Here is a 26050-nt window from a genome sequence, read left to right on the forward strand (position 1 = left end):
AAAAATAACAACACTTTGTCAGGACCATGAGGCGATCATTCCTACCAACTTTCAGTTCAATCGGTCCAGCAGAACTTGACTTTAAGTTTGAAATAGGTTTTCAAAATGGCGGCCGTGGCGGCCATATTGGATTTCTGATCGACCCGAAAAATAACAACACTTTGTCAGGACCATGAGGCGATCATTCCTACCAACTTTCAGTTCAATCGGTCCAGCAGAACTTGACTTTAAGTTTGAAATAGGTTTTCAAAATGGCGGCCGTGGCGGCCATATTGGATTTCTGATCGACCCGAAAAATAACAACACTTTGTCAGGACCATGAGGCGATCATTCCTACCAACTTTCAGTTCAATCGGTCCAGCAGAACTTGACTTTAAGTTTGAAATAGGTTTTCAAAATGGCGGCCGTGGCGGCCATATTGGATTTCTGATCGACCCGAAAAATAACAACACTTTGTCAGGACCATGAGGCGATCATTCCTACCAACTTTCAGTTCAATCGGCCCAGCAGAACTTGACTTTAAGTTTGAAATGTAAAATGTTAACGGACGACGGACGACGGACGACGACGGACGAAAACGGATAGCAATAGGTCACTTGAGCTAAAGCTCAGGTGACCTAAAAACCAATATGGTACATTTTGTATTCATTGCAATTATGCTTATACAATGCAGATACAATGTAGCATAGGGCTTATTTTGCACTTCATCCCAGTTTTTGTCACGTTCAGAGAGAGACTTATGTCGAGGGCAATAATGTAGCACGCATATGTCAACATTATCATGTTCCTGTTGAAGGTCTTTCCGTCTATCATTGAGAGACGCGTTGACCTTTCTGTCCTTAACCTTCATCCTGCATCATGCACGGGGTCCAGAAACACTGTCCCCGTCATCGGAATAAAAGTCATAACGGTGTCTAAATTTGCGTCTAATGAATATTCATGAAGTCCGTCCATGAATAGGATAATGATTATTCAAAAATGTCAACTAGGAATCAATTATCATGTTCATTGCTTTGATTTTTTTTCAATTGATGACAGCTGCATGTACTGCGAACGTATTTGTTGAACGAAGGTGGTGTTATGTGGCGGACAATGTCATAAGATGAAAGGGAGACACGTATTGGATGGGATGTGTGTGGGTGAGGTTTTTCGTTTCGTTTTTGTTAAAGTGGACGTTTTACATGATTGTGAAAAGGATGGGTTGGATACATGGGTAATTGAGACTGGATACCAGCTCCGATGTTTATTTATAAGGAATTAACCGGCTGCGTTTTACAACTAGCTTATTCCCCCCTAGTTTGAGAACTTATAATTAGACATCCAAGTGATCGATTTTTTGTTTCTAAACGATTCACTATTCTTGAGACAAGGTGTCATTCTAATGGGTAATTTAGAATATAATGACACAAATGAGTGTGTGCATGTGTATTTCTGTAGATGTGTAGATAAATGAGTTCTACTTTCAAGTCATTACCGCTTAAACGTGTCATCCGCCTCTTGAATAAGGCAGAATTAAATAGCAGTCATTTTTTTTACCAAAGGAGAAATCATAAAAGCATATACATTATGTATATTTATCTACCGAACGTTCCAGAATCTACAAAATACATATCATCTTAAAAAATCAGAGAGTGTGCTTGAAAAAGAACACCTGTTTAGTCGATAATTTCCAACGGAAAAGTTTCGAATTTCTGGAAGATGACTAAGTGCATGGACTTTCATTGTAATATATTCTTAATTCTAAAAATGTACATGTTCTTTTTCCACATTTCTAAGTGCTATGATGTTGAATTTATAGTATTTTGTAATTGTTTGTTGTATATGCTCAAGATCAGTAAAAAAACGTGTTAAAGTTTAAAAAATGTGCCGGCATGAGTCCATACAAATACATTAATCAACCTATGCTACACCATTTCCCAACCCCTTGCCACTTGAACCCCGTCCCACCTCCCCCACCCACACATAAGTGTTGCCTTATGTTACCAGTCAAAACAATGAGGCAATGTAAAAACGCTTTACCTGTCATAACATGCTACATTTAGTTATTTTTTCTCATTTTTTGTGAAACAAAATATTTTGTAAGTTTTCACAAAAATATTCGGAAGTTCCTGTCGGTGACGTAATAACTTAGCACGTGTGCAAGTCGTTTTTTTTACGCCTCTAAATCACGCGTCTATGGTTAACCATATAGCACCACAATGGAGCAACCTGATAGCACGAAAAATATGCCACATGCTTCAAAATTTGTATTTATCAAATCGTGAATACATGATGATGTAATCGCACTTGTCATTCCTTCCATTTCAGTATCACCATGACATAAGCATGTCACTGTATGTTTAAATGACCATGACGCATCCCGCCCAAACGCAGACTAAACTTAATCAACGGTCAAATTACAAATAACTAAAGCCCTTCAAGTAATGATTACCAAAGATAAAGGGTACAGGGATTACGTGGCTAACATACGAAAATCCCTATATCCTCTACCCTCAGTGCTACCTGTGAAAGCTACCCCGACGCGTGTTAAATACAGCTTAACCAAAACTTATGGTGCGTCTACAAATGGTACGTGGTCAAACCTGCTGTCCAATTAAGTTTCCTAATACAGCCCAAAAAAACATAATTTAATTACCAAATTAAATGGGGGATTCGTTTATCAGAAAACGTCCCTCATGGTTTTGATGAGATAGGAATAATTGTCTCCCTTCGTTTTGTCTCGCATACTTGTACTTAAACAAATAAAACCGAAAAGTACACCAGCGGCGTGTCCTTCCTCTCTTGTTTTACAAAAATGATCTGAAGTTTTGGACCCTACCTTTAAAAAATCATTGACTGATACCCAGCTTTATGAGAAGCGAAAATGGACAAGAGCACGCCAACGTTTTGTTTCAATGGCGTTATATTACATTTTGAAAAACATGATCTTGAATCGTAAATAAAATGTGTAATTTCGTCTGGTAGACAGACAAGCTTATCTGGAACAACGAAAGACTTAAGGTTTAATTCGGCCTGGTATATATGTACTTCTAGGACATAATCTAATTTGCCAATCAAGCGGCTTCAAAATAATTCCTTCGAGTCGTAACTGATATATCAATGTTTAAAATATTTCATTATCATTTCATGAAAAACAATAACATAAATATTCATTCGGAAAACAAAATAAAGTAAGCATCGGTAAGGCCCATAGAAGGGTCTATGCCAACAGCTGCTGAACTATATACAAATGGAATAGCGGACGGCAATCCCAATGCCAACCTCTGGTAAAAGTATCTACACATCAATATCACACATCAACTTCTATCTGTTGCATAGCAATAGGCACATACATATATTGCTCACTATAATTGTACACGTTGTGAGTACATAATGGACGAATTAACAAATCAACAGTGACAATACAATTCACAATGAAAAGTGTTTGCCGTTCCAAAAGACAAATATATGCATTACCATGAAAACAATATACATAAATACCCAGAGGAAGAAATAACCGAAGGAACCGAACATTTTGTGTTGTTTTAAAGAAATAGAAGCATTTGATTTTCAATCCCATAATGCTATACATGTCCTTCGTTAGATGACTGTGGTACATTGTATCAATGTTTGCCAGTGTGTCCATCTGTATTCAAACTTGACTAAAGGACCTTATAATTGTAGCCCGAGTCACATCTTACAGAATTTTGTAAATTCAGAAAAGTGACCCCGCAACAGCAATACTTTGGATTCTGATTTTATGTAATTTTTTCCTTACTTTATTCAAATGGAATGACGTTAGAATCGCTGTCTTGAACTTAGCATCCCGGCTTCCACTTTTTGATGACTTACAATACCTTAAAGCGCTTTCGAACACCAATATTGCTTACTGAGTATATCAAAAAAGAACTCTTTACAATGTATGGTATGTCCATGAGCTAGTGAATTCATCGCATGTAGATTTTCATTGGGACGCAGCTTATACAATTTGTCTCAAAATAAACTACATTTGAATTCGGCAATCAAGGACCTCTACCATTGAAAGATCCAATACTTAAACTACATTGATGGTGGTACATGTATACTCCGTGGGTGTCCTATTACATTGTGTGTCCCTCTGTATACAACGGTCGCGCTGGTACACGTCAGGGATGCCAAGCTCTTCCCTCTGCGTGACACAACACGCGTGTTGTTTTATTACAAAATAGACATTTATTTTTACTTTTAAAGAAGTGGTCTATATTAACAAATGGCATCGTTTTTCTAGTGTCAAATTTTGACACAAATATGATGTGTCACTTCTGCTAGCTACAAAAGTAAACATTTGCCGCTATCAGGAAATGACACGTGTGGCAGAGTGCATCCGTATTTGTTTTCTTATTAGGATTGTCATAAATATATCAATGTATAATCATGATAATACATTTAAACAATTATGTACATTCATCCTTCCTTACCACTTTCAAGCACCATGCATTAAGTCATTTTGATAAATTCAGAAAAGTATTCATAAATGTTAAAGCGCACTGAAACTGTAAAATAGACATTGAAAGTAAATGTTAATTTTCTAGCTCTCATCGTTCTTACCTACCTGTACATCTGCGGCCCAAGTTGCTACATGGATAACAATTGTGTGTTCCGACCAATCACGTGATAAACGAGTCATCCTTATCTGTGAGATCAAGACCATTCACTATTCCCCGACACGTGACAGGTTGACGGGGGCGGGGCCGTTTGTGTACCCGCGGCCTACTCACGCCCACTCACACGTCTCCCTGATTTACACGTGTGACCGACACGACTTACTCATTCAAGTTTGTTTTCATTCCATAATCTTTCTACCGTCGTCCACTTGACCCGAATAAATCTAGCCATTACATTAACAAACACACCGACCGTTCTATTCCTTGTTTATATTAATCTTCAGAATATAGCGACGGAAATAACAGTTAAATAGAAAAGCTGGTTATTACTGTAAGTACCAATCGAGATGTAAGTAGACATATAAGAGGAAACGCGATTCAAGAATGAAGAAAATGTGAATGGAGGCTCAATAATTTTCAAAATAGGGATGCCCTGCACTCATGAGAAACCAACATTTGATGAAAATTGTTTGCAAAATGACGGAACGAACTTTGGAGGAACATCGTTTTTTCGCATACTTACTGTATTAAACAAACTGTCTACAATGGAATTTACTCCAGACGATAAAAAAACTCCAAATAAACTCGAAATTAAATAAATCAACCTTCATTAAAACCCATGCTTTTATAGGATACTGACAGTAAAACTTCGTTACTACTTATATAATCAGTTAAGGCGCAATTAATGCAATGAACAAACTGCCTTTGAAGAAATTCCTTAATCTGTCTGAAACAGGAGCCTGGTAATTGTTAGATAAACGGTGCTGACCCTTCTGGTTCAACACAGATTTCCATGGGAACCACGTTTTGGGGTCAATGTAATAATCGATCTTATCAGCACTGTATCCTGAGAGGAAGACAAAATAACGTTTTAATTAGATTTACTTTTTAGGGTTAAAATATTATCATTAGATTTACCTATTGGGGTTAATGCAAAAACTGCACCTTCACGGGTCAACACAATATGTTTGTTATAATTAAAATTACCTGGGGTCAACACAATAAGGATTTGTATAATAAGAATTACCTGGAGTCAACACAATAATCTTTCCTTACAATCAGAAATACCTGGGATCAACGCAATAAGTTTTTTTTATAATTTAAATTGTATAATTAGAATTACCTGGAGTCAACACAATAATCTTTCCCTACAATCAGAATTACCTGGGATCAACGCAATAAGGATTTGTATAATTAGAATTACCTGGAGTCAACACAATACTCTTTCCTTACAATCAGAATTACCTGGGATCAACGCAATAAGGATTTGTATAATTATAATTACCTGAGATCAACGCAATAAGGTTCTCATGAGGATTGTCTTTAGGGGTCAACCAAATAGAGTTTTACAGAACTTCTTTCGTGGGTCCAAATGACTGTTCGCGAAATTCGGGCCTGATATTGTAATACATGTACACTTATTGATAAGAATACAGACAATTAATTAAAGACGACTTAAACAATACAAAAAGTGGTGCTGACTATTTCATCTTGAAACTAAATGCATCGTTTGGGTTCACCAAGATAAGGTTTCATCAGCACTACCTTTTTTGGAGAAAAACAATAGTCATGTATAACTATGTACGTGCCACACCTGTAGTGGTCAACACACTAAGGATTTCATCATATTGATCTTCTAGGTTCAACACTATAAGGTTCTGCTCATAGCTACCTTCTGGGGCCAATGGAATATCAAATCAGTTCTACCGTCTGGGGCCAACGGAATATCACATCAGTTCTACCTTCTGGGGCCAACGGAATATCATATCAGTTCTACCTTCTGGGCCCAACGAAATATCATATCAGTTCTACCTTCTGGGCCCAACGGAATATCAAATCAGTTCTACCTTCTGGGGCCAACGGAATATCATATCAGTTCTACCTTCTGGGGCCAATGGAATATCAAATCAGTTCTACCTTCTGGGCCCAACGGAATATCAAATCAGTTCTATCTTCGGCAACAAAAGAATTATGATCAAACATGTTTAGGTAAGGATTCCCAAATTTTGTCAAAAAAAACTTCTAACACAAACAGATATTGAGAAACCCTAAGTGTACATTTTATACCAAGATCTCCTGTAACATCTTCCTTTCTTTTAACAACTGGTCCTCTCTAAAGTTTGAACAATACTGCAGCTATGTTTAACACCACGAAATCACCATTTAATTTAGAAATTATGACCCGGCGATTGCTTTCGGTTTTAAATGTATTTGAAAGCAAAAACTGCTCAATAATCGCATTCTCAGTTTCTGTGATATTACTTTTAACCAAGTACATGTACAAAGGAGTTTCTGTACCGAACGAACTCGGTAGGCAAAATGTCAGAAAACCCATACCAATTTATACGATTCACACCAATACGATTGCATGCAGCTCAAGGAAAGGTTGATATTGTTGATAATGCATGATCTGCAAAGCTCTTAGAATCCATGACTGGGTAACAACTGAAATGTAATACATCTCTGGGTGTAAAAGTAGTATTGATCTGAATTAGTGTGACTAAATGATGTGTGTAAATGTCAGAGATGAAGGAAGTTACGTGCTCCGCTGGGCGGGGATATATGACTCGGATAAGACCGGTGGGTGGGGTGGATAAGGAGTCATTTTGTGTAGATAAACTCTCAGTGTTTTATAAACGACGACACTTAACAAGTTGTACGCTAGTACCAGACCGTCTCCCGAAGTGCCATAATGTTGTATGGCTCTGTCTCGCTTTCGGCGGCGCTATCAATACAACTCCCGGTGTCAGGCCTACGCATATCTGCTAGTCGTCGGCAAGATAATCCGGCTAACGCTAATCTGTAGATGATAAACTAAACCTGACACATCGAGGTGTGGGAGGGAAGGCAAATGAGTTACGTAATCCCATGGCAAGGATATGCATCGCATGATCCTGAGATACATTATACCCTACCAGACAATTACTGAAAACTTTATCGGCCATTACAGAGGCATTATAATGTAGCCGTTGTTTCGTATCATAACACGACGATCCGCCATCAGGCCAAGTAATGCACTTTAGCGACTAGAAATAGGAGAGGGCTGTTAATGTGTTAATGTTGGGTGTAAATCCTGCTTAGTTTCATCCTAACTACAGACAATGAAGAGACAAAAATAAACTGGCATCTGACTAGCTTTCCTGGCTATTCACAGCGCCCGACATCGCAACGACATTACCTCTGTCCAACCCGTAATGTATTTTCTAATCCACTCTTTCCCAGAGATGTACCGTATGCATGTTTAATCAGCCTCATCCCAAAATGTTAGTTCACTTTCCTGTGTAATTTCAGTATTGCGTAATATGTGTGAGGCAGCTAATTCTCAGAAATGATGCAATCTCTAATTCGTTGGATAAATCAAATTTTCGTTACAATTATACTTTCGTAGCGGACATGGGAGAGGTAGAAAGAACACACCAATTTATGATTTAATTGTATTTCATGTCAGCAATATGCACTTTACAAACGATCAATGATATTTTTCATAACATATCTCCCCAATCTATCGCAAGTAACTTTCATTTTAAGAAACATAAGAGCTGATTGTGGTATAAACACTGTTCAAACTGATTCCATTTTTAAACTGGTTGCTACAGACGCTCGTATAATGTGGTTCCGTGAAGCAGTGTCGTGGTATCCGTGGTAAGGTCACGTGGATAGTGATTAGGTTATGCGGTTTATGTGGTGGGTATTAACTAAGTTCTATATCTGTACTACGGATGATTGTCATCGTGAACCCTTCAATTGGTGATGGTGTCTAGGTGAATGGTATACAGAGTTGTACACATATTTCGACTGTCACATTCAACGCCATTCATAACTTGCATTTCCTTTCCTCTTTTGGTTCACCTTTTGTGTCTCTTTAGGTTATCAGTGTAGTGCACCGGTGGGTGCACGTTACCCCGTTCATTAACATTGACATTTAAGTGAAATATCCCTTTTAAACATCACTGAAGGCGATTAGCTAATCTGTGAACACGTACGATTTGAAGGAAACCAGATTCCGCTGCGGCATTTAGAAGCAATGATTCAATTTTTCGATGTCTTTTTTCATTCATCATTCATATTTTATTCATATTTATAGCAATGCTTGGAAGATCCTTTTCACATTTGCACTTGTATAGAAATTCACTGAATATGCATAGGCTGTAAAGACAAACCCATGCATTGTACATTGTACGATACTGACTTAATAATATTGGAGGTTGTGGGGTGTATTGTATGATATAGACTTGGTGTAGACTGTGAGGGTGACACACGTATAATACGAGGGTGCGCACGTGTGTTGTATGATTTTAGCTTGGTGTAGCCTGTGGGGTAAACGCACGCGTATTGTATGATTTTGGCTTCGTGTAGACTGTGAGGGTGACACAGGTGTATTGTATGATACAAACTTGGTGTAGGCTGTGAGGGTAACACACGTGTATTGTATGATATTGACTTGGTGTAGGATTTGAGTGTAACACAAGTGTATTGTATGATATAGACTCGGTGTAATGTGAGGGTGACACACCTATGGTATCGTATAGACGTATTGTAGATAGTGAGAGCTACCCACACATGTGTATTGTATGGTATAGACTTGGTGTAGACTGTTTGGGTGACACAAGTGTATTGTATGATATATACTTGGTGAAGGCTGTAAGGGTAACACCCGTGTATTGTATGCTTGACTTGCTGTAGGCCGTCTGTATTTTATGATATAGACCTGGTGTAGGCTTTGAGGGTGAGACAAGTGTACTATATGATATAGACTTGTGTAGTCTGTGGGGGTTTCACATGTGTATTGTACGATATAGACTTGGTGTAGGATGTTGGGGTTTCACACGTGTATTGTATGATATAGATTTGGTGTAGGCATTGGGGGTTTCACAAGTGTATTATATGATAATGACTTGGTGTAGGCTGTGAGGGTTTAATACGTGTATTGAATGATATAGACTTGATAAAGACTGTGGAGGTAACACACGTGTACTGTATGATATAGACTTGGTGTAGGCTATGGGGGTTTCACAAGTGTATTATATGGTTATGACTAGGTGTAGGCTGTGAGGGTTTAATACGTGTATTGAATGATATAGACTTGATAAAGACTGTGGAGGTAACACACGTGTACTGTATAATATAGACTTGGTGTAGGCTATGGGGGTGTAACAAGTGTATTATATGGTAATGACTTGGTGTAGGCTTTGGGGGTTTTACACGTGTATTGTATGATATAGACTTGGTGTAATCTGTGGGGGTTTCACAAGTGTATTATATGGTAATGACTTGGTGTAGGCTGTGAGGGTTTAATACGTGAATTGTTTGATATAGACGTGATGTAGACTATGGGGGTAACACACGTGTACTGTATGATATAGACTTGGTGTAGGCTGTGGGGGTGTAACAAGTGTATTATATGGTAATGACTTGGTGTAGGCTGTGGGGGTTTTTCACGTGTATTGTATGATATAGACTTGGTGTAAGCTGTGGGGGTTTCACAAGTGTATTATATGGTAATGACTTGGTGTAGCCTGTCGGGGTTTCATACGTGTACTATATGATATAGACTTGATATAGGCTGTGGGGGTTTCACATGTATACTATATGATTTATACTTGGTATAGGCTGTGGGGGTTTCACACGTGTATTGTATGATATTGACTTGGTGTAGGCTTTGAGTGTAACACAAGTGTATTGTATGATATAGACTCGGTGTAATGTAAGGGTGACACACCTATGGTATCCTATAGACGTGTTGTAGATTGTGAGAGCTACCCACACATGTGTATTGTATGGTATAGACTTGGTGTAGACTGTTTGGGTGACACAAATGTATTGTATGATATAGACTCGGTGTAATGTAAGGGTGACACACCTATGGTATCCTATAGACGTGTTGTAGATTGTGAGAGCTACCCACACAAGTGTATGATATGGTAATGACTTGGTGTAGGCTGTCGGGGAATCACACGTGTACTGTATGATATAGACTTGGTGTAGGCTGTGGGGGTAACACACGTGTACTGTATGATATAGACTTGGTGTAGGCTGTGGGGGTGTAACAAGTGTATTATATGGTAATGACTTGGTGTAGGCTGTGGGGGTTTAATACGTGTATTGTTTGATATAGACTTGATGTAGACTGTGGAGGTAACACACGTGTAATGTATGATATAGACTTGGTGTAGGCTTTGGGGGTAACACACGTGTACTGTATGATATATACTTGGTGTAGGCTTTGGGGGTTTCACAAGTGTATTATATGGTAATGACTTGGTGTAGGCTGTGGGTGTTTCACACGTGTACTGTATGATATAGACTTGGTGTAGGCTATGGGGGTTTCACAAGTCTATTATATGGTAATGACTTGGTGTAGGCTGTCGGGGTTTCATACGTGAACTATATGATATAGACTTGGTGTAGGCGTTGAGGGTAACACAAGTGCATTGTAAGATATAGACTTGGTGTAATGTGAAGGTGACACACGTGTACTGTATGATATAGACTTGATGAAGGCTGTGAGGGTTACACACGTGTATTTTATTAAATCAATTTGATGTACTGTACGGGAGGCACACGTGCATGGTATGATATATATTTGCTGTACAATGTATAGTGTGTGGGTCACCCACACATGTGTATCATATAATATAAAAATAGTGTAGAATGTGAGGGTGACACACGTGTGTTGTATGCTATAGACTTGATGTAGGCTTCGAGGGTGAGACACGTGTATTGAATGATATAAAATTGGTGTAGACTGTTGGGGTAACACACGTGTACTGTAAGATATATAATTGATGTTGGCTTTGAGGTTGACACATGTGCATGGTATGATATACACTTGCTGTACAATGTTTACTGTGTTGGTCATCCACACATTTGTATCATATAATATAAAAATAGTGTAGAATGTGAGGGTGACGGACGTGTAGTGTTTGATATAGACTTGGTGTAGGCTTTAATGGAGAGACACGTGTATTGTAGGGTCACCCACACATATGTGTTGTACGATATAAACATGGTGTAGAATGTGAGGGTTACACACGTGTAGTGCATGATATAAACTTGATGTATATTGTGAGCATGACCCATACACGTGTATTGTATAATATAAGACTTGGTGTAGGCCTTGAGGGTGACACACGCATGGTATGGTTTAGACTTTGTGTATATTGTGAGGGTCACCTACACATGTGTATTGTGTGATACAGACTTGGTGTAGGCCATGAGGGTGACACACGCATGGTATGGTTTAGACTTTGTGTATATTGCGAGGGTCACCTTCAAATGTGTATTGTGTGATACAGACTTGGTGTGGGCCATGAGGGTGACACACGCATGGTGTGGTTTGGTCTTTGTGTATATTGTGAGGGTGACCTATACATGTGTATTGTGTGATACAGACTTGGTGTGGGCCATGAGGGTGACACACGCGTGGTATGGTTTAGACTTTGTGTATATTGTGAGGGTGACATACACATGTGTATTGTGTTATTCAAACTTGGTGTAGGCCATGAGGGTGACACACGCGTGGTATGGTTTATACTTTGTGTATATTGTGAGGGTGACCTACACATGTGTATTGTGTGATACAGACTTGGTGTAGGCCATGAGGGTGACACACGCGTGGTATGGTTTAGACTCTGTGTATATTTCGAGGGTGACCTACACATGTGTATTGTGTGATACAGACTTGGTGTAGGAAGTGGTGGTTACACACCTGTGTTGTATGATATAAACTTGATGTAGGCTTTGAGGGTGACATAGGTGTACTATATGATATAGACTTGGTGTAGACTGTGGTGGTAACTAACGTGCACTGCATGATATAGACTTGGTGTAGGCTTTAAGGGAGAGACACGCGTATTGTATAGTCTTGGTGTATATTGTGAGGATGACCCACAAATATGTAATGTATTATATAAAACTGGTGTATGTTGTGAGGGTGACCCATACACGTGTATTATATTATATAGACTTCGTGTAGGATGTGAGGGTAATATACGTGTATTGTATGATATAGTCTTGGTGTAGACTGTAAGGGTGACACACTTGTTTTTTATGATATAAAGTGTAACACACGTGTATTGTATGATACAGATTTGCTGTAGGCTGTGAGGGTGACACACTTGTTTTGTATGATATTAGTATGATTCAAACTTTGTGTATGATATAAGGGTGACAAACACGTGTACTGTGCGTTAAGTCAGTAAGGCAGTGTTGGCACAGAACGCTTTCAGTCCTAATTACAGCTAGCACGTTATATTACATTAATGTACCATAATGTTAATGAAACCGCATTTAAATTGGATAAAATTGATAAATAATATCACATGTTGGAAGGGAAAAAAATAAGGTAAAAGTTGACATGCCGTACAGTAGTGAATTAGCGGAGCTATTAAAGCAACTGTCTCGAATATGGCTAATTAAGACGTATGTAGAAAGCGATGCAATTTGGCGTTTATGTATCCCTGAGTAGAGTGGGTTCCTCATTATACATTTATCTTAATAAGAATCACTTTTATGATATCCGAACCTGATAGCTCTACAAACGATGATACACAGTAATGTCCAACCCTTTTTTCTACGCATGTAATATTACAAATAGATAAAACTTTTGGACGGCGTTTTTGGGAAAATAGTCCCGTTTTTGCATGAAAACAATTAGACGGATGACAGAACGTAACGTACGAGTACTTGTACTTGACAACGTCCTGATTGGGTGAATGAGTTTCCGAGAGTTATATAATGCCAACGTCTCTATAACTCCTTCTGCTGTGGAGTACATTGTTGTCTGTTTCTTCCAGGCGAAAATATAGTCATTGCCCAATTAGGAACGGATGCCCTAATAATCTCGAGCATTGATTCAGAACATTAATATTGTGCTAAAATTGACTTAAACTTCACCAAGAGTGTTGTAAAATTGTATTGCACAATTTTAAGGTAAAATATCTAATGAGTACAGTACATTCTGGAAATATAACTGTAGTCATAGGTCACAATACAATAGTATTCTTTAAACAGAAATATATGTGAATATTCGAATTTCCAGTTACACCATAGCTATGGAAGCTGTTCGACACACTTCGGTAACACTTAGTCTTGTTGCAGCGACAGATTTGATGAACACAATGTCAAATCAACATATTCACCAGGAACGTTGTCATTTACGATTTATCTGCTTACACTGCCTATAGGAATCAACCTGTGTAGCACTAGACCGTTCACACTTCAAGTCTGACAACAGTACACGTGCATAATATCGAGGGTTCCTTACGTTATTATAGAAGAACGGAGATTTGTTCTCTTTGCATTATGCTTTTGACATTTAGTTTATAATACCAAGACTACTCCTTGTCCTTATTCATCGCTCACTTCTTGGTCGCTTTTGTCATAATCTATTGAATGCAAGTTTACTGTACACACTATAAATGATAATCATAAAAAATATGAATGCGAACTGACAACGACCAATTCAGCGTTTCGTGTCGACTGCGTTTATTTCCCAGTGACATTCTTATTGAGTGAGAACATCAAATTGAACCAGTTGAATGCTGAAATTGATTGCGTTTATAAACATTTTTGAATGTTTCAAAATGACGTTAATTTCTTTCATAAGATTTCGGAATCACTTAATTAAATATCGTAAATAAACATTTTCCAATGGTGTTTTCCCCGTCATATGGACCGGCAATCTTCCTGTAAAGATCATTGATATCAAATTTAATATTATGACGTCAAAATCCGGTCCATGACATTCCAAGATCATGTGTTTGCCAAATGAATTCGGCAAGGTTATTAAGTGACGTTATCATACGATGGACAATGTTTACACGTAGAAAATACGACTTACAACTGCATTACATTGCGTGGAGCGTGCTTAAGCTTCATAGAAATAACCTTGGCATTACTATTGCCGACGATTCCCTTCTGAAAGATGTTCAACACTTATATTTATATTTGGACAAAAAATATACGCTCAGTAAAATCAAACTCAGATATAATTATCGCGGGGTATTTTTCAATGCCCAGTAGTAATATGATATCCATGCAAATAAAAATCAACCTACCAACTCTAAACGTTGTTAATTGAAAACAGGAACTAGTAAAGCAACTGATTCATCGCCGCATATAAGAGAGGTCTTTGTAAGCGACTGACTTTCATACTATTATAAATGTTAGGAATACGCAATTCAGTCCTTGACGACTTCGACATATCCATTATGACGTCATAATCATGACGTTAACATTACCGTATACACGTATGTTTACGATTGTTGTGTGGTTGGTGTATATAAAAGAAATGTCTCGAGAAAGTAAAACCGTGGTTATCAATACCATGTGCTTTAGACCTGTGCCTTAGATGGGCTTAACACGTTGGAAGCGATTCCATTTATTAATTTAAAGGTCACGACCTCAGCGTGAGCGTTGACCACATTAAACAATGCACTGTCACAATGCTATGTGACGTCATCATTTGTATAGTTGCAAACGTAACGACAACGTCGCATACGCAATGTTCTACCAGTTGGATTGGATTCGCGTGTACATGATCGCTACGTGAGCAGAAAGGTCATCACCAGTGCGGGAACCCCTTTGCACTATACTGGCCGAATTCCTCACCAGTCGGTCATTACTACATGCACACACTGATCAGACATGTGAATACACCAAGGAATGCTTCCATGTTGGCAGTATGGCATGGTTCATGTCGAGTAGACATTGAAAGCTCGGACATTGCACTTACTTCTTTGGAGTACAGTGAATGTTAGCACGTGCGTGTTTGTTGAATGCTATAACGCGCTCGCGATTACGTTAATGACTTTGTCTCCTATGATGTTTGTGATGCAATTTCTTTAAACTTACAAAATTGTATCCTTCGGCGGATGATAACATGTCCCTAGGTTTATGTTATCGTTTTCTAACAGCCTGACACCGTCTCTAAGGCTTTGTCGTATTGCCTGATATCATTATGACATCGTCCCAGGGATTTTATCGCTATGACGTCATGTCTTACATGTAGCATTGATGTTAATGAGTCATAACGTTTATGACATCGTCTCATAGCAGACATGACATTTGCTAGCGTGTATTTTCATATTAGGATGTCAGATTAGATTTCGCCTGTACATGGCATTCGCTAGCGTGTATTTTCATATTCGGATGTCAGATAAGATTTCGCCTGTACATGACATTTGCTAGCGTGTATTTTAATATTTCGATGTCAGGTTAGATTTCGCCTGTGCATGGCATTCGCTAGCGTGTATTTTCACATTTCGATGTCAGATTAAATTTTCGCCTTTACATGAAATAACATGCTGATTTTACAAATGTACCTGTATTTGGTGTTATATATCAATAAACAAATACTATGTAATAAATGGGTATGATTGTAGATTGCCTCCCACAAGGTGCCTCCCACAAGGTGCCTCCCACAAGATGGGCGCTGTTGATTTGTTATCGGTATGAATTGGTAGTTAACCGATCAGCAGAGTGGATCATTAGTATTGTTTCCGAGTGTATCACCTTACCATAGGGACGTCCGCGGAGTATCCTGTTACCGGGACATCTGTCACCTGGACGTTACCTGTCAGGTAAGACAATTAGTCTAATACTATATAGGTCACCAGACCTGTAATTAACACGGATATATTTCATTCTGCGGTAACATATCCAGTAAGTTCTGGTCTTGTGAACGGGACACTCTGTGTTCGCCGTAATAGCGCAAACTACGGTATCTTTGTAGTTACAGTCACAATAATTCGATCTATCATCTCTATCTGAAACCGAACGAAGTGACAACGATACAAGGGAGACGATATTACATGTACATGCATTGCAAAATGGTTCTGATGTTTTGCTGCATCTAAAATTTAGTAGATAGTCAACAGGACGATTTGAATTATGTCTGGTTTATATGTTGCTTCATCATCCACGTTCAATCTTTTCGAGGTAAAACAAATGGCTGCGACAACGAAAGCATTTTTTTTTCTTTGTTGGTTTATTTTGTTTCATTTTATTTTTGTTACATCTACATCAAACAGACATGGACATTTGATATCTATACTAAAGGTGTGCTCTTTTAACATCGATAAAGTGAGCTTAAACACAACAGTATCAACACAGTGGCTCATTACGGCGTTAAACAATTAGCACCACATGTATGCATCAATCATATTTTACATGTGCAGAGCCGATCCTAAATCACATTCCGGATTTCATATAAAACATTCGAGTTAAGATGTAGAGTGCACATGTCTGCTGGACGCACTACTGTAATTATTTGTAATAGTGATAATGCACGTGACCTGTTAACTGTTCACCGGACGTAAATACTACGCATGCGTGTTACTGTTAGCAATACTGCACCAAAATGAAAAAAATGCAATTTACGAATGTATTGATAAAGAAAACAGAATTCAGTCAATGATGTATTGAACTTTGATAAAGCTTGAATATACATGGTAAAATAGGTGCAAAGCTGAACTTATAAAAGATAGAACAACATCCGTCTTTTTGATCTACGTATAATAGTGTTATGTTTTTTATGGCGTATAAAGGACCTCTGCCTTATGTTACATTTCATATCAGCGGTTATACTCCATTATTGCTGTATATTATCTACGATACTGGCTATTGGTCTGATATATTTACGACGTCTACTCTCTTAAAGTACGTTTGGACTTTTAGCCTGCCATGTGCATGGCCACGTACATTGAAAACCAGTTAGTTTACGTTAATTGTACTTTATGGTAAAGTCCATGTCGTTAGCGTGTATAAACAACGGCTGGGCGGCGGGTCTTTTTTTCCGGAACATTGAATCGAATTATTGTTTTGATATATGTGTAGACATCACGGTATTATACACGTCTAAGAGTTCATCGGGTGGAACCTGTTATTTACTGACCGACGTATTCCCTTGAAGAAGTCGTATAGAAATTTCTAAAGCCGATGGTTAGTAAAAGATTACTTTAGAATTTACAAAACTGGAAGTAATCAACTTACTACAAATACCGCCACGACATCAAATGAAATCAACTTTCATTAAAAAACCTTCATAATTACAGTTAGATATAAGAGATACCATACATAACATTGTATGTAATAAAACCCATAGCAGAAGACACTGATACACTTTTAAAAACCTCAGGATCCCTGTTCCATTGCAGATAAATTACTAGAAATTCCCCTTGTATGTTTTCACGCATATTTATTTGTTTTGAATTTAATTGTAGCACAACTTGGCCATGGTACTACATGTACCGCTCACCAGGCAGTTCAATTAGTAAGTGCGACAATTCAACGATCGGAGGTCTTGGGTTGGAAACCCGGTCTCGCCCCATTGCATCTTTTCACAATGTTACAGATTCCGTTTCGTTCGTTTCATCTTTTTTTTTCACACGAGTTCCATTGATAATTTATAAAGTTATTTCAATGCCGGAAAAAAATGCATAGTAACAGTGTGTTTGTAATGGTACGGGGATCCTCAATCTGGCTCGCAACGTCGATTCTAGGTCACGTGATTTCGTCGAAATCAAATCACGTGACCTCGTGATGAAGAAGAAGATTCAACAATACGAAAGCCGGTAGACATAATGTAAGAAAATATGCACCAACTGTTTCCACATTCCATGACATTGAGAAACAATGTTCGTCTACTCCTATTTGCTATACAGAACATAAAAATGTGAAGAAATGCAACACTCGAACTCATCCTTTCTTGAAGAGCAAAGCGAAATGGTTATATACAACTGAACATAAACAGAAAGGGGCGAGGGCAGAACGTTAATGTACACGCTCAAGATTCTAGACTCGGGTTTCTACACTTTTAGCGTGTAAACTGTACAGTGAGTTGTCGACATTGTTACACGTTAAAGTAGACAAAGATTTATATACTTATAGCATTGTAACACGCATTCAAGTTTGTCGACATCATTATTACTATGCAAATCATATACAGTGATGAACCTATCTGAAGCGTTGATTATATGAACAGTAAACAAAAAGCTTGTGTAAGGTTGATCGCCATGACATTTTTCAACCAGACTAAATCTAGAGGTGGTCTGTAGTAACAAAATACAATCCGTTTTATATTAAAAAAATGCATGCTTTACACACGTGATGTGATCTAATAACCCGTCCCACACATCCCCACCTACACTAATGCGTATAGTACAATTGTATGACGTGTAAACTGATCTGTGCGTCGGATACAGATAACACTAATCCAGTATGTATACAGCTCGCTAAGATTCTTAAAGACGTAATGGACGATCTGATCAGGCGTTTTCACTTTCATCGGACCTCGATTCCCCGACTGAGGGGGATCAACGCTGCCTGATAAACAGGTTTCTTTAAGTGGCCCGCACTAGAATCTTAATAAAGGAACGGTAAATGCAAACAGAAAGTTACTTATACAAAGATCGACAAGAATTTCAGTCAAAAGTTGTTCTTATCAGGTTTTAAAATAAATCACTCAGAGCGGTTTTACGGGTAATTAACAAAGTGGCCTACTTGAAATGTTTTAATGAAATAATGAAATTATTATTTCAACTATTTCATTATCGAACCACTCACAGGCTAACAGCATAATACGCCATGATTTTTATTCAAGTTAGAGTTGTCTCCCTTTGATGTTAGGGACATTTTTTACGATATTGAATAGTAAAACTAACATTTGGTAAGGAACCAGACCACAAGCGCTGCTGTTGCAATTTATCTCGTTCGTTTCATGTTTGTATTAATTACTTTTTAGTATTAAAAAAAAATGTAATCGTATAAGAATAATAAAACGATCTCAAGTTGACTTCGATTCTGAAGAAACTTTAATTGTGTCTGAGGAACCTCGCTATGAGATCTATACATATATTTTTATTCCAGAAAAGGAAAGTTGCACAATATCGAATTATTATTTTTATTATCAATATGCCTATTGTAAAGGGTACACTTAGCTGCCCAATGTAGTGTAAGCTGCGCATGCTTGTGTAGATACACTGACAACGCTGTGGGAGATTTTAGTGTGTTGTCAGAGGGGAGATCTTGTTATATTTTAAATATATAGAAACAGAACCCCCGCCCAATGGAATTTAATATTTTGACCTATAACCTTCTGACGACGAGAATATTGGATACACAACATTAACCATGAGAAGATGCATAACAGACGTAGCTACCGCATTATAAACATTGACAACCTTCACCTGTGTGACCTTCACCTTCTGTAGTCCGTGGGACTTGAATTGGTGTCCTTGACATAGAAAATTTACGCGCAGAAGTCGTCTCGTGCACGGATGAGGCGATTATGGTGCATAGTATACGTGCAGCATTTGTTTATGTCTAATATTTTAACAAAGACACGTTTGTAGCATTTATCATACATGTGCACTATTCTACAACGTTTGGAACTGTATAGGCTGTTATCTGCACTGGAGACTGGGGATGGACTAACCGTGAATGACAGGTTAGGTTACGACCTATGACAAGAGTGACATCCCTGATGAAGTCTAAAGATGTTCTTTGCTGCAGACATATCGGTCAACTATCCATTTTTTCCTCTTTTTTTCCCCCCAGTGATGGGACGTCGTTCCCAAGACAAATATACTAACTCGATATAACTGTTTATATCTTCAGAAAACAAATCTATCTGTGTAAGTTAAAGAAAATTGCTTGCAGAATTGCGTAGAAATTGTTCTCTGTAACTCTTCACGGCTGCTAAACAAGCTAATCTCTGATTTTCGTCCCGCCGCTTGTGTTTTCCTCATTTTGTTTAAGTCTAGCCACGTTATTACTCGGACTAAACTAAATCATGAGTTGTGTATTTGTCACAAAAACGAATTATTTTCTGTTTACAATCTCAATACAAACGTTTCATTGCTTTGATCGATTCGCTTGGGTCGGCGTCCCATTGGTGCTTGGCACTTCTTCATCCGACAAGAGGTCACGGAGTGGGCACAACATGACGAAATCGATTTCATCGCAATACACATTTGCCGGTTTCTCAGACAGATATTGACAACTGTCTATGTTTACATGGCTGACCTTCACCGCCATCTTCAGGCATCCGCACAAAGTCTGGGCGATACGTGATGCACGTCACGTGACTCACACAAAATTCTGTCGAAGGGCACAGCCCGGCGCAACAAGGTCGTTACTATACTACTATATATTTACATAGTGTGACTCAGAAACCCTCTCATAGCTAGAATGTCAAATAATGTTTATATTTATTAACAATATTCATTGTAAACTACAAATGCACCATGTGAGTTGGCAAGTATGACGTCATCATCAGAATAAAGTGGTTGCTTTTAAACGTCGGGTTAATCTGAAGAATTCAGTATCGTGGTCGCCTTTATACACCCTAGATATCTACACTGTATCTAGATTGAGAACAAGACACTGACATGTGTACGTCACAGAAACACCGTAATGTAATTTAAGAAAAATCTACAACACAAATGAAAGACAAAATATGATCATAGTATCTCCATAAATGCAATACCAATAACGATTTTGGGGAAAAGAAGGGCGAAAATTACACAGTGTACTATATATATATATCCATAAAAATACGTCTTGTAGAATAAAAAGTTCTTAGACCTTATTAAGTATTAAGAACTTTCAATAGATAAGCATCACAAAGCAATGCTCGATCAAACATGTACAATAATACCCACACGCACCATGCATAATGTACGTAAAACAACAATGACGTCACGGTATTTAATTACCAACGACGTCCGGGATGAATGTTACTAAAGAAGCACGTGATCATATCATACTGGTACCATAGCGACAAATGCAAACACCTATCGCCAACGCGTCGTAAAAGTAAAATCGTATTAGTCTATCGAAACCCACAACTTTTTATGGGTGTCTAAAAACACAGATATATGAAACAAATCCGTACTCCGATCTCAAAATCGATGGAACTGAGACAAGATATAAACAAACGGAATATTTCCACGGAGATCCTTAAAATTGTGCAAAGAGCATGAGATCAGGTGTACCGGAAGGGAAAGCGTCATATGCTTCGATTTAAATTTAGGTCAAATCCAGGTTATGCTACGTCCTTATAGCTAGGTCTGGGGTAGTGACATCGAAACAACATGGCACAGTACTCGGTAATCTAAAAAACATCGAAATTCAGGTTGCACAGAGAAACAAAATATGTTCTTAGTAGATCATGATGACAATTTTAAGACTTGCTCACAGTCTTTATCAACCCTTCATCTCTCGAAACACTGTGCTGAAAGGTTTTCCGTTAGCATTCAATATCTATCACGGAATGTGCGATATTTCATGCAAATCCGTGTACATATGTATATCAAATCAATTACGATATGTTAAAACGACAGAAAATCGAAAATCGTGTAATATTACTCTGAACACACCAGTTTAGGTCAAAATACAGCTGTTACAGATTCTCAGGCCCATGTGTTCATGTCAATGGAAAAACAATGCCCTCTAATGATAATAATCAAAAGCTTTAACCTTCATACCTACATTTGAGATTTAGTACCATTGCTAACCAGAATTTAGCACAGTAGGTCGCATAATATATATATGTTATACCACCCTAATGACAGTTGAGACACTGTAATGTATACACACGTTGACAATATGAAAGAGCCATGGATCTTTATCATTGGTAAAGCAAACAACAACATACTCTTACATGAATTAAAAAAAAGAACACCGGACATACAACGTACATTAATGTATGAAGTACAGGAGCACCCGTTAAAACTCTAATATGTCAACGCTAAAAGCCAAACAGAGATAACATTTTACTGCACCGTATTGCCATTTGTAAAAGGCGTAAGAGTAATTCGATATTTGTAAGATATCAAAGATATAAAATCATCAAGATAAAGAGTTTTTTGTAACATTTATGCTACTGAACAGAACACATGTTCATAAGCTCATGAACTCTTTTGACCGATTTATATCTCGTCAATATGTTATTTTCAGTCTTGCTTTCAATGGACATTATTCCTGGCCTAGGTGTACTTGGTATTCTGAATCGTGTGTATTGCCTCCATCTATTCATACACGCTCCATTGTACAATGCACGAAAAGACAGCTCTATTTTGTAGCTTTGGCGCTGTATGCACATTTACATTTTAAACAGCTAACTCCATTCATTACTATACATTTCCACTGTGTTCAACGACCAGACAGTAATCTGATCAAGTTTATCCTCGACGTCATTTGAAAACAATTTTTAAATGATGATTCGAAAAAAGTCGTTACAACAATATCCAGTCATTAAAATCCCCATTTACCTATCAAAACTCATAATTCAAGCGTAAAATGACCATTTCAATGAACTCGTTAAATGTCAGCGATCCCATTACGTCATCTGACAAACGACCTGACAAATTGTATCTGACACCGGCGTCCTGTTCGCTAGTTATGTATCACCTGGACACACGGAACAGTGTGTTAAGGAATTCGCTATCCAATATACACTAAGTTGTATTAATACCATGCAATGTACAATAGAAAACAAATAACATGGTTAACGAAATATATCAGCTTATGACAACCTGACGTCCGTTGATATTTAAGCCAAAAAGAAAAACACTAAGGAGGACTTTCTTATTTTAAGTTGACGAGTAAAGCCCTCGTGTTTGGTTGTACGTTGTACTGATTTACATGTAATTTAAAATTTAGACAGGTAAACCGGATGACATGCTAATCGTATTGCGGTCGGTGACAGGTGTAGACAATTTTACCCATGGTAAGGTAGGTTGGGATACTTGTTTCCGGTTTGTACATTCATTATAACAGGTATTTACAGTACATAAAAGGTAATTTAATAACCGCATTAGGTGTATTAGAATGACTAATGGACAACTCATCGTGACATTATGCTTGACCTTTCTTTGTCGTAGAGGTTATATTACACTGAAGTATGCGAAATCTGTTATACTGTCTGACCTTTAAGACAAACAAAAAACAACTATATATTATTCAATTCATTCAGTAAAGTCCACGTACATATAGCCTAATGCCACATACAATGGATGTTTAAATAGAAGGAAACCAGTACTTAACGGAAATATCAAAGTTTCAAATCATTTCCAAATACATTGAGTAAACTTTGATGATGATACAAACTGACTGCGCACGCACAATCACCGCATGCGGAAGATAAGACAATACAGACTCATGCTCTAGTAACATCAGCGTATCGACGGTATTAACATGTATTATGTTATGATGCCGGAAACGTCCTGCAATTTAACCAAATTATTGACAACTTAGAAAGGATAACTGATTCGATATTTATTAAATGTCCTGGCGGCTGAAAAAGTCATAATAATTCATTGTTCAAATATACTGTTTGATTTAGGGATATCTATACTTAAACGAAAATAGTAGTACCCGACATTTCTCAACGCGCCGGACACATGGACCAATCGAACTAACAGGAAGCAACAACGAATATAAAAATTGTATAGAGTAGAAAACGTACCTTGTGAAGTTGGCCGTGTCTCTTGTTAATCAAGATACTCACGGTTGTTGTAATTGTTACCACAACCGCTTCCCTTCTTCCAGTGGTCTTAAAGACACAATACTTCTTTATATATGATAATAACAGTCCGCCACATACAATGTAATTGAGGTTACGTGATATTAGATTGATAAATGATGTCTTTTCTTGTGGTACTGTTGATACTTTTATATTTTACTTAAAACTGTCTATAAAGTAAGCATTCCTTCACATAATGTTGACATTCAATTGAACAGCATCACACTATCACAGCTGACTTGACTCTCGAGGAAAGGAGTTGAAATGATGTCGGAACCGTCCCGTGATAACGTATGAAGGAGGTTCTCGTGTTTCCGTCCGTTTAACTACTTCATTGATTGGCCATGCTCATTGAATTCCTTAAATAATGAAAAATGTTATTGGTGTCACACTCCCGGTTTACACACGGCACAGATATTGTTTTTCACAATGTATGTGAGAAAATAACACACCATGGGGGTCTATGTCTCACCGCAGTGAATACACGGGTCAGCATAACCTATATCAAGTTATGCGTATGATGGGATATTTTGTTGTTTGACAGTTGTTGGGACATAACGAATAGGAAAACAGAAGAAAAAAATATATTTAAAAATCTACTGATCGTCGCAGCAAAATAGGAAGCAAGTTCGTAGAACGAAATCAATAGGATTTGTAATTAACTGCGGACGGGCCTCGTTACACCAAACGTTAGCTACACCGCTCTTCCATGATTTATTAAACTAGTTTGTCAATATGGGCAGAATAACTGCAATTCAATCAAAGCCGAGCCGTTTCGCTTGTATCTGGCGAGGAGATCGCGCTAATACTTCACAAGGTCACTTCGAACTTCGCCATCGACTTTCCCCGCAATCGTCCCTACGAATAACATATACATCAATATACACGTTGCAAAACAAGACAGCCTTTCAAAGTAACGACACGTTTTGTCTGTGTCCTTTACGGACCGAAATGTATCATCAATCCTACAAGTGGTAGCGCCCGATCGCTCGGACTCATCCATTTACTCTGTGCAAGACGGCAGACAAGGAGACTTGATCAACACAAGCTATTCATCAATACTTGGTTTGTCATTGCAGTATTGATAGTATGTTAAGATGAAGAAATCAACAGGTGCTGTTTTTATTGGCTATTAGGTGTTAAGAACACCCCATCCCTTTTCGCTAAGGTACAATGTACACCAGTTTTAACGTTTTACAATCACGTAGATGGATGAAGCAGGATGATTCTGTTTCATTCCAACCTGTAGGAACTATGGAATCTAGTATATGTCAAGTGTCGACACAATGACATAGAACAGTAGATATTGCTATACGGTGGCAGACATAATGATTATACTTAAAATATTAATCTTGTTAAATGTCAAACACAAAGATTGTGTCAAATATATTCAACTAGCATCATGTTAGACACAAGCAATATGAAACAAATAGATACACGAAACTCGTCCGATGTCAGACATAAGGACTAGGTCAGTTACATTACTACATTAAGTTTATCTAAAGGCTGCAGTCTCTTACATGTTCGTGGATATCAGGGAACTCCTTTGCTAACTATTTTCCCATTAGAAAGCATTATCTTTAATATCTTAAAAGTATTTACCTTTAATTAAGTAATGCTTTTCTTTGGAAATATCATACGAACAGGGATTTCCTGAAGTCACAAAAAAATACAATTTACAGTGTATGAAATTACGGTCTGCCTATAAAGTTACCTGATTTTCCCAGTTACTCATCGAAACACGGACCATACAAAACTGTAACCATGTCCGTTTTAGTGCGGCGCAGAGACTAGAGACAATGCCAAAAGATTTTGAATCAAAAAGATAATAATGATAACCAATCAAATAAATATGACACCGTTCAACACACACTACAATACCTCACAGCTACACTAGGAT

General features: G+C 37.9%; 1 protein-coding gene across 2 annotated transcripts in view; it reads right to left on the bottom strand.

Annotated features, from left to right (window-relative positions):
* LOC110449782 (matrix metallopeptidase-21-like) overlaps window positions 1-26050 on the bottom strand; it is a 159904-nt gene that overhangs the window by 95308 nt on the left and 38546 nt on the right. Inside the window, exon 1 of one of the 2 annotated variants that reach the window (XM_021496871.1) lies at window positions 4571-4586. The exons of the other annotated variant lie outside the window; for it this stretch is intronic. The gene's annotated coding sequence lies outside the window, so the exon portion shown is untranslated. Of the gene's footprint in view, window positions 1-4570; window positions 4587-26050 lie in introns of those variants that run through there. 2 annotated transcript variants of the gene reach the window in all.

Source organism: Mizuhopecten yessoensis, unplaced genomic scaffold (genome assembly GCF_002113885.1).
Source record: "Mizuhopecten yessoensis strain PY_sf001 unplaced genomic scaffold, ASM211388v2 scaffold4819, whole genome shotgun sequence".
Taxonomy (NCBI): Eukaryota; Metazoa; Mollusca; class Bivalvia; order Pectinida; family Pectinidae; genus Mizuhopecten; species Mizuhopecten yessoensis.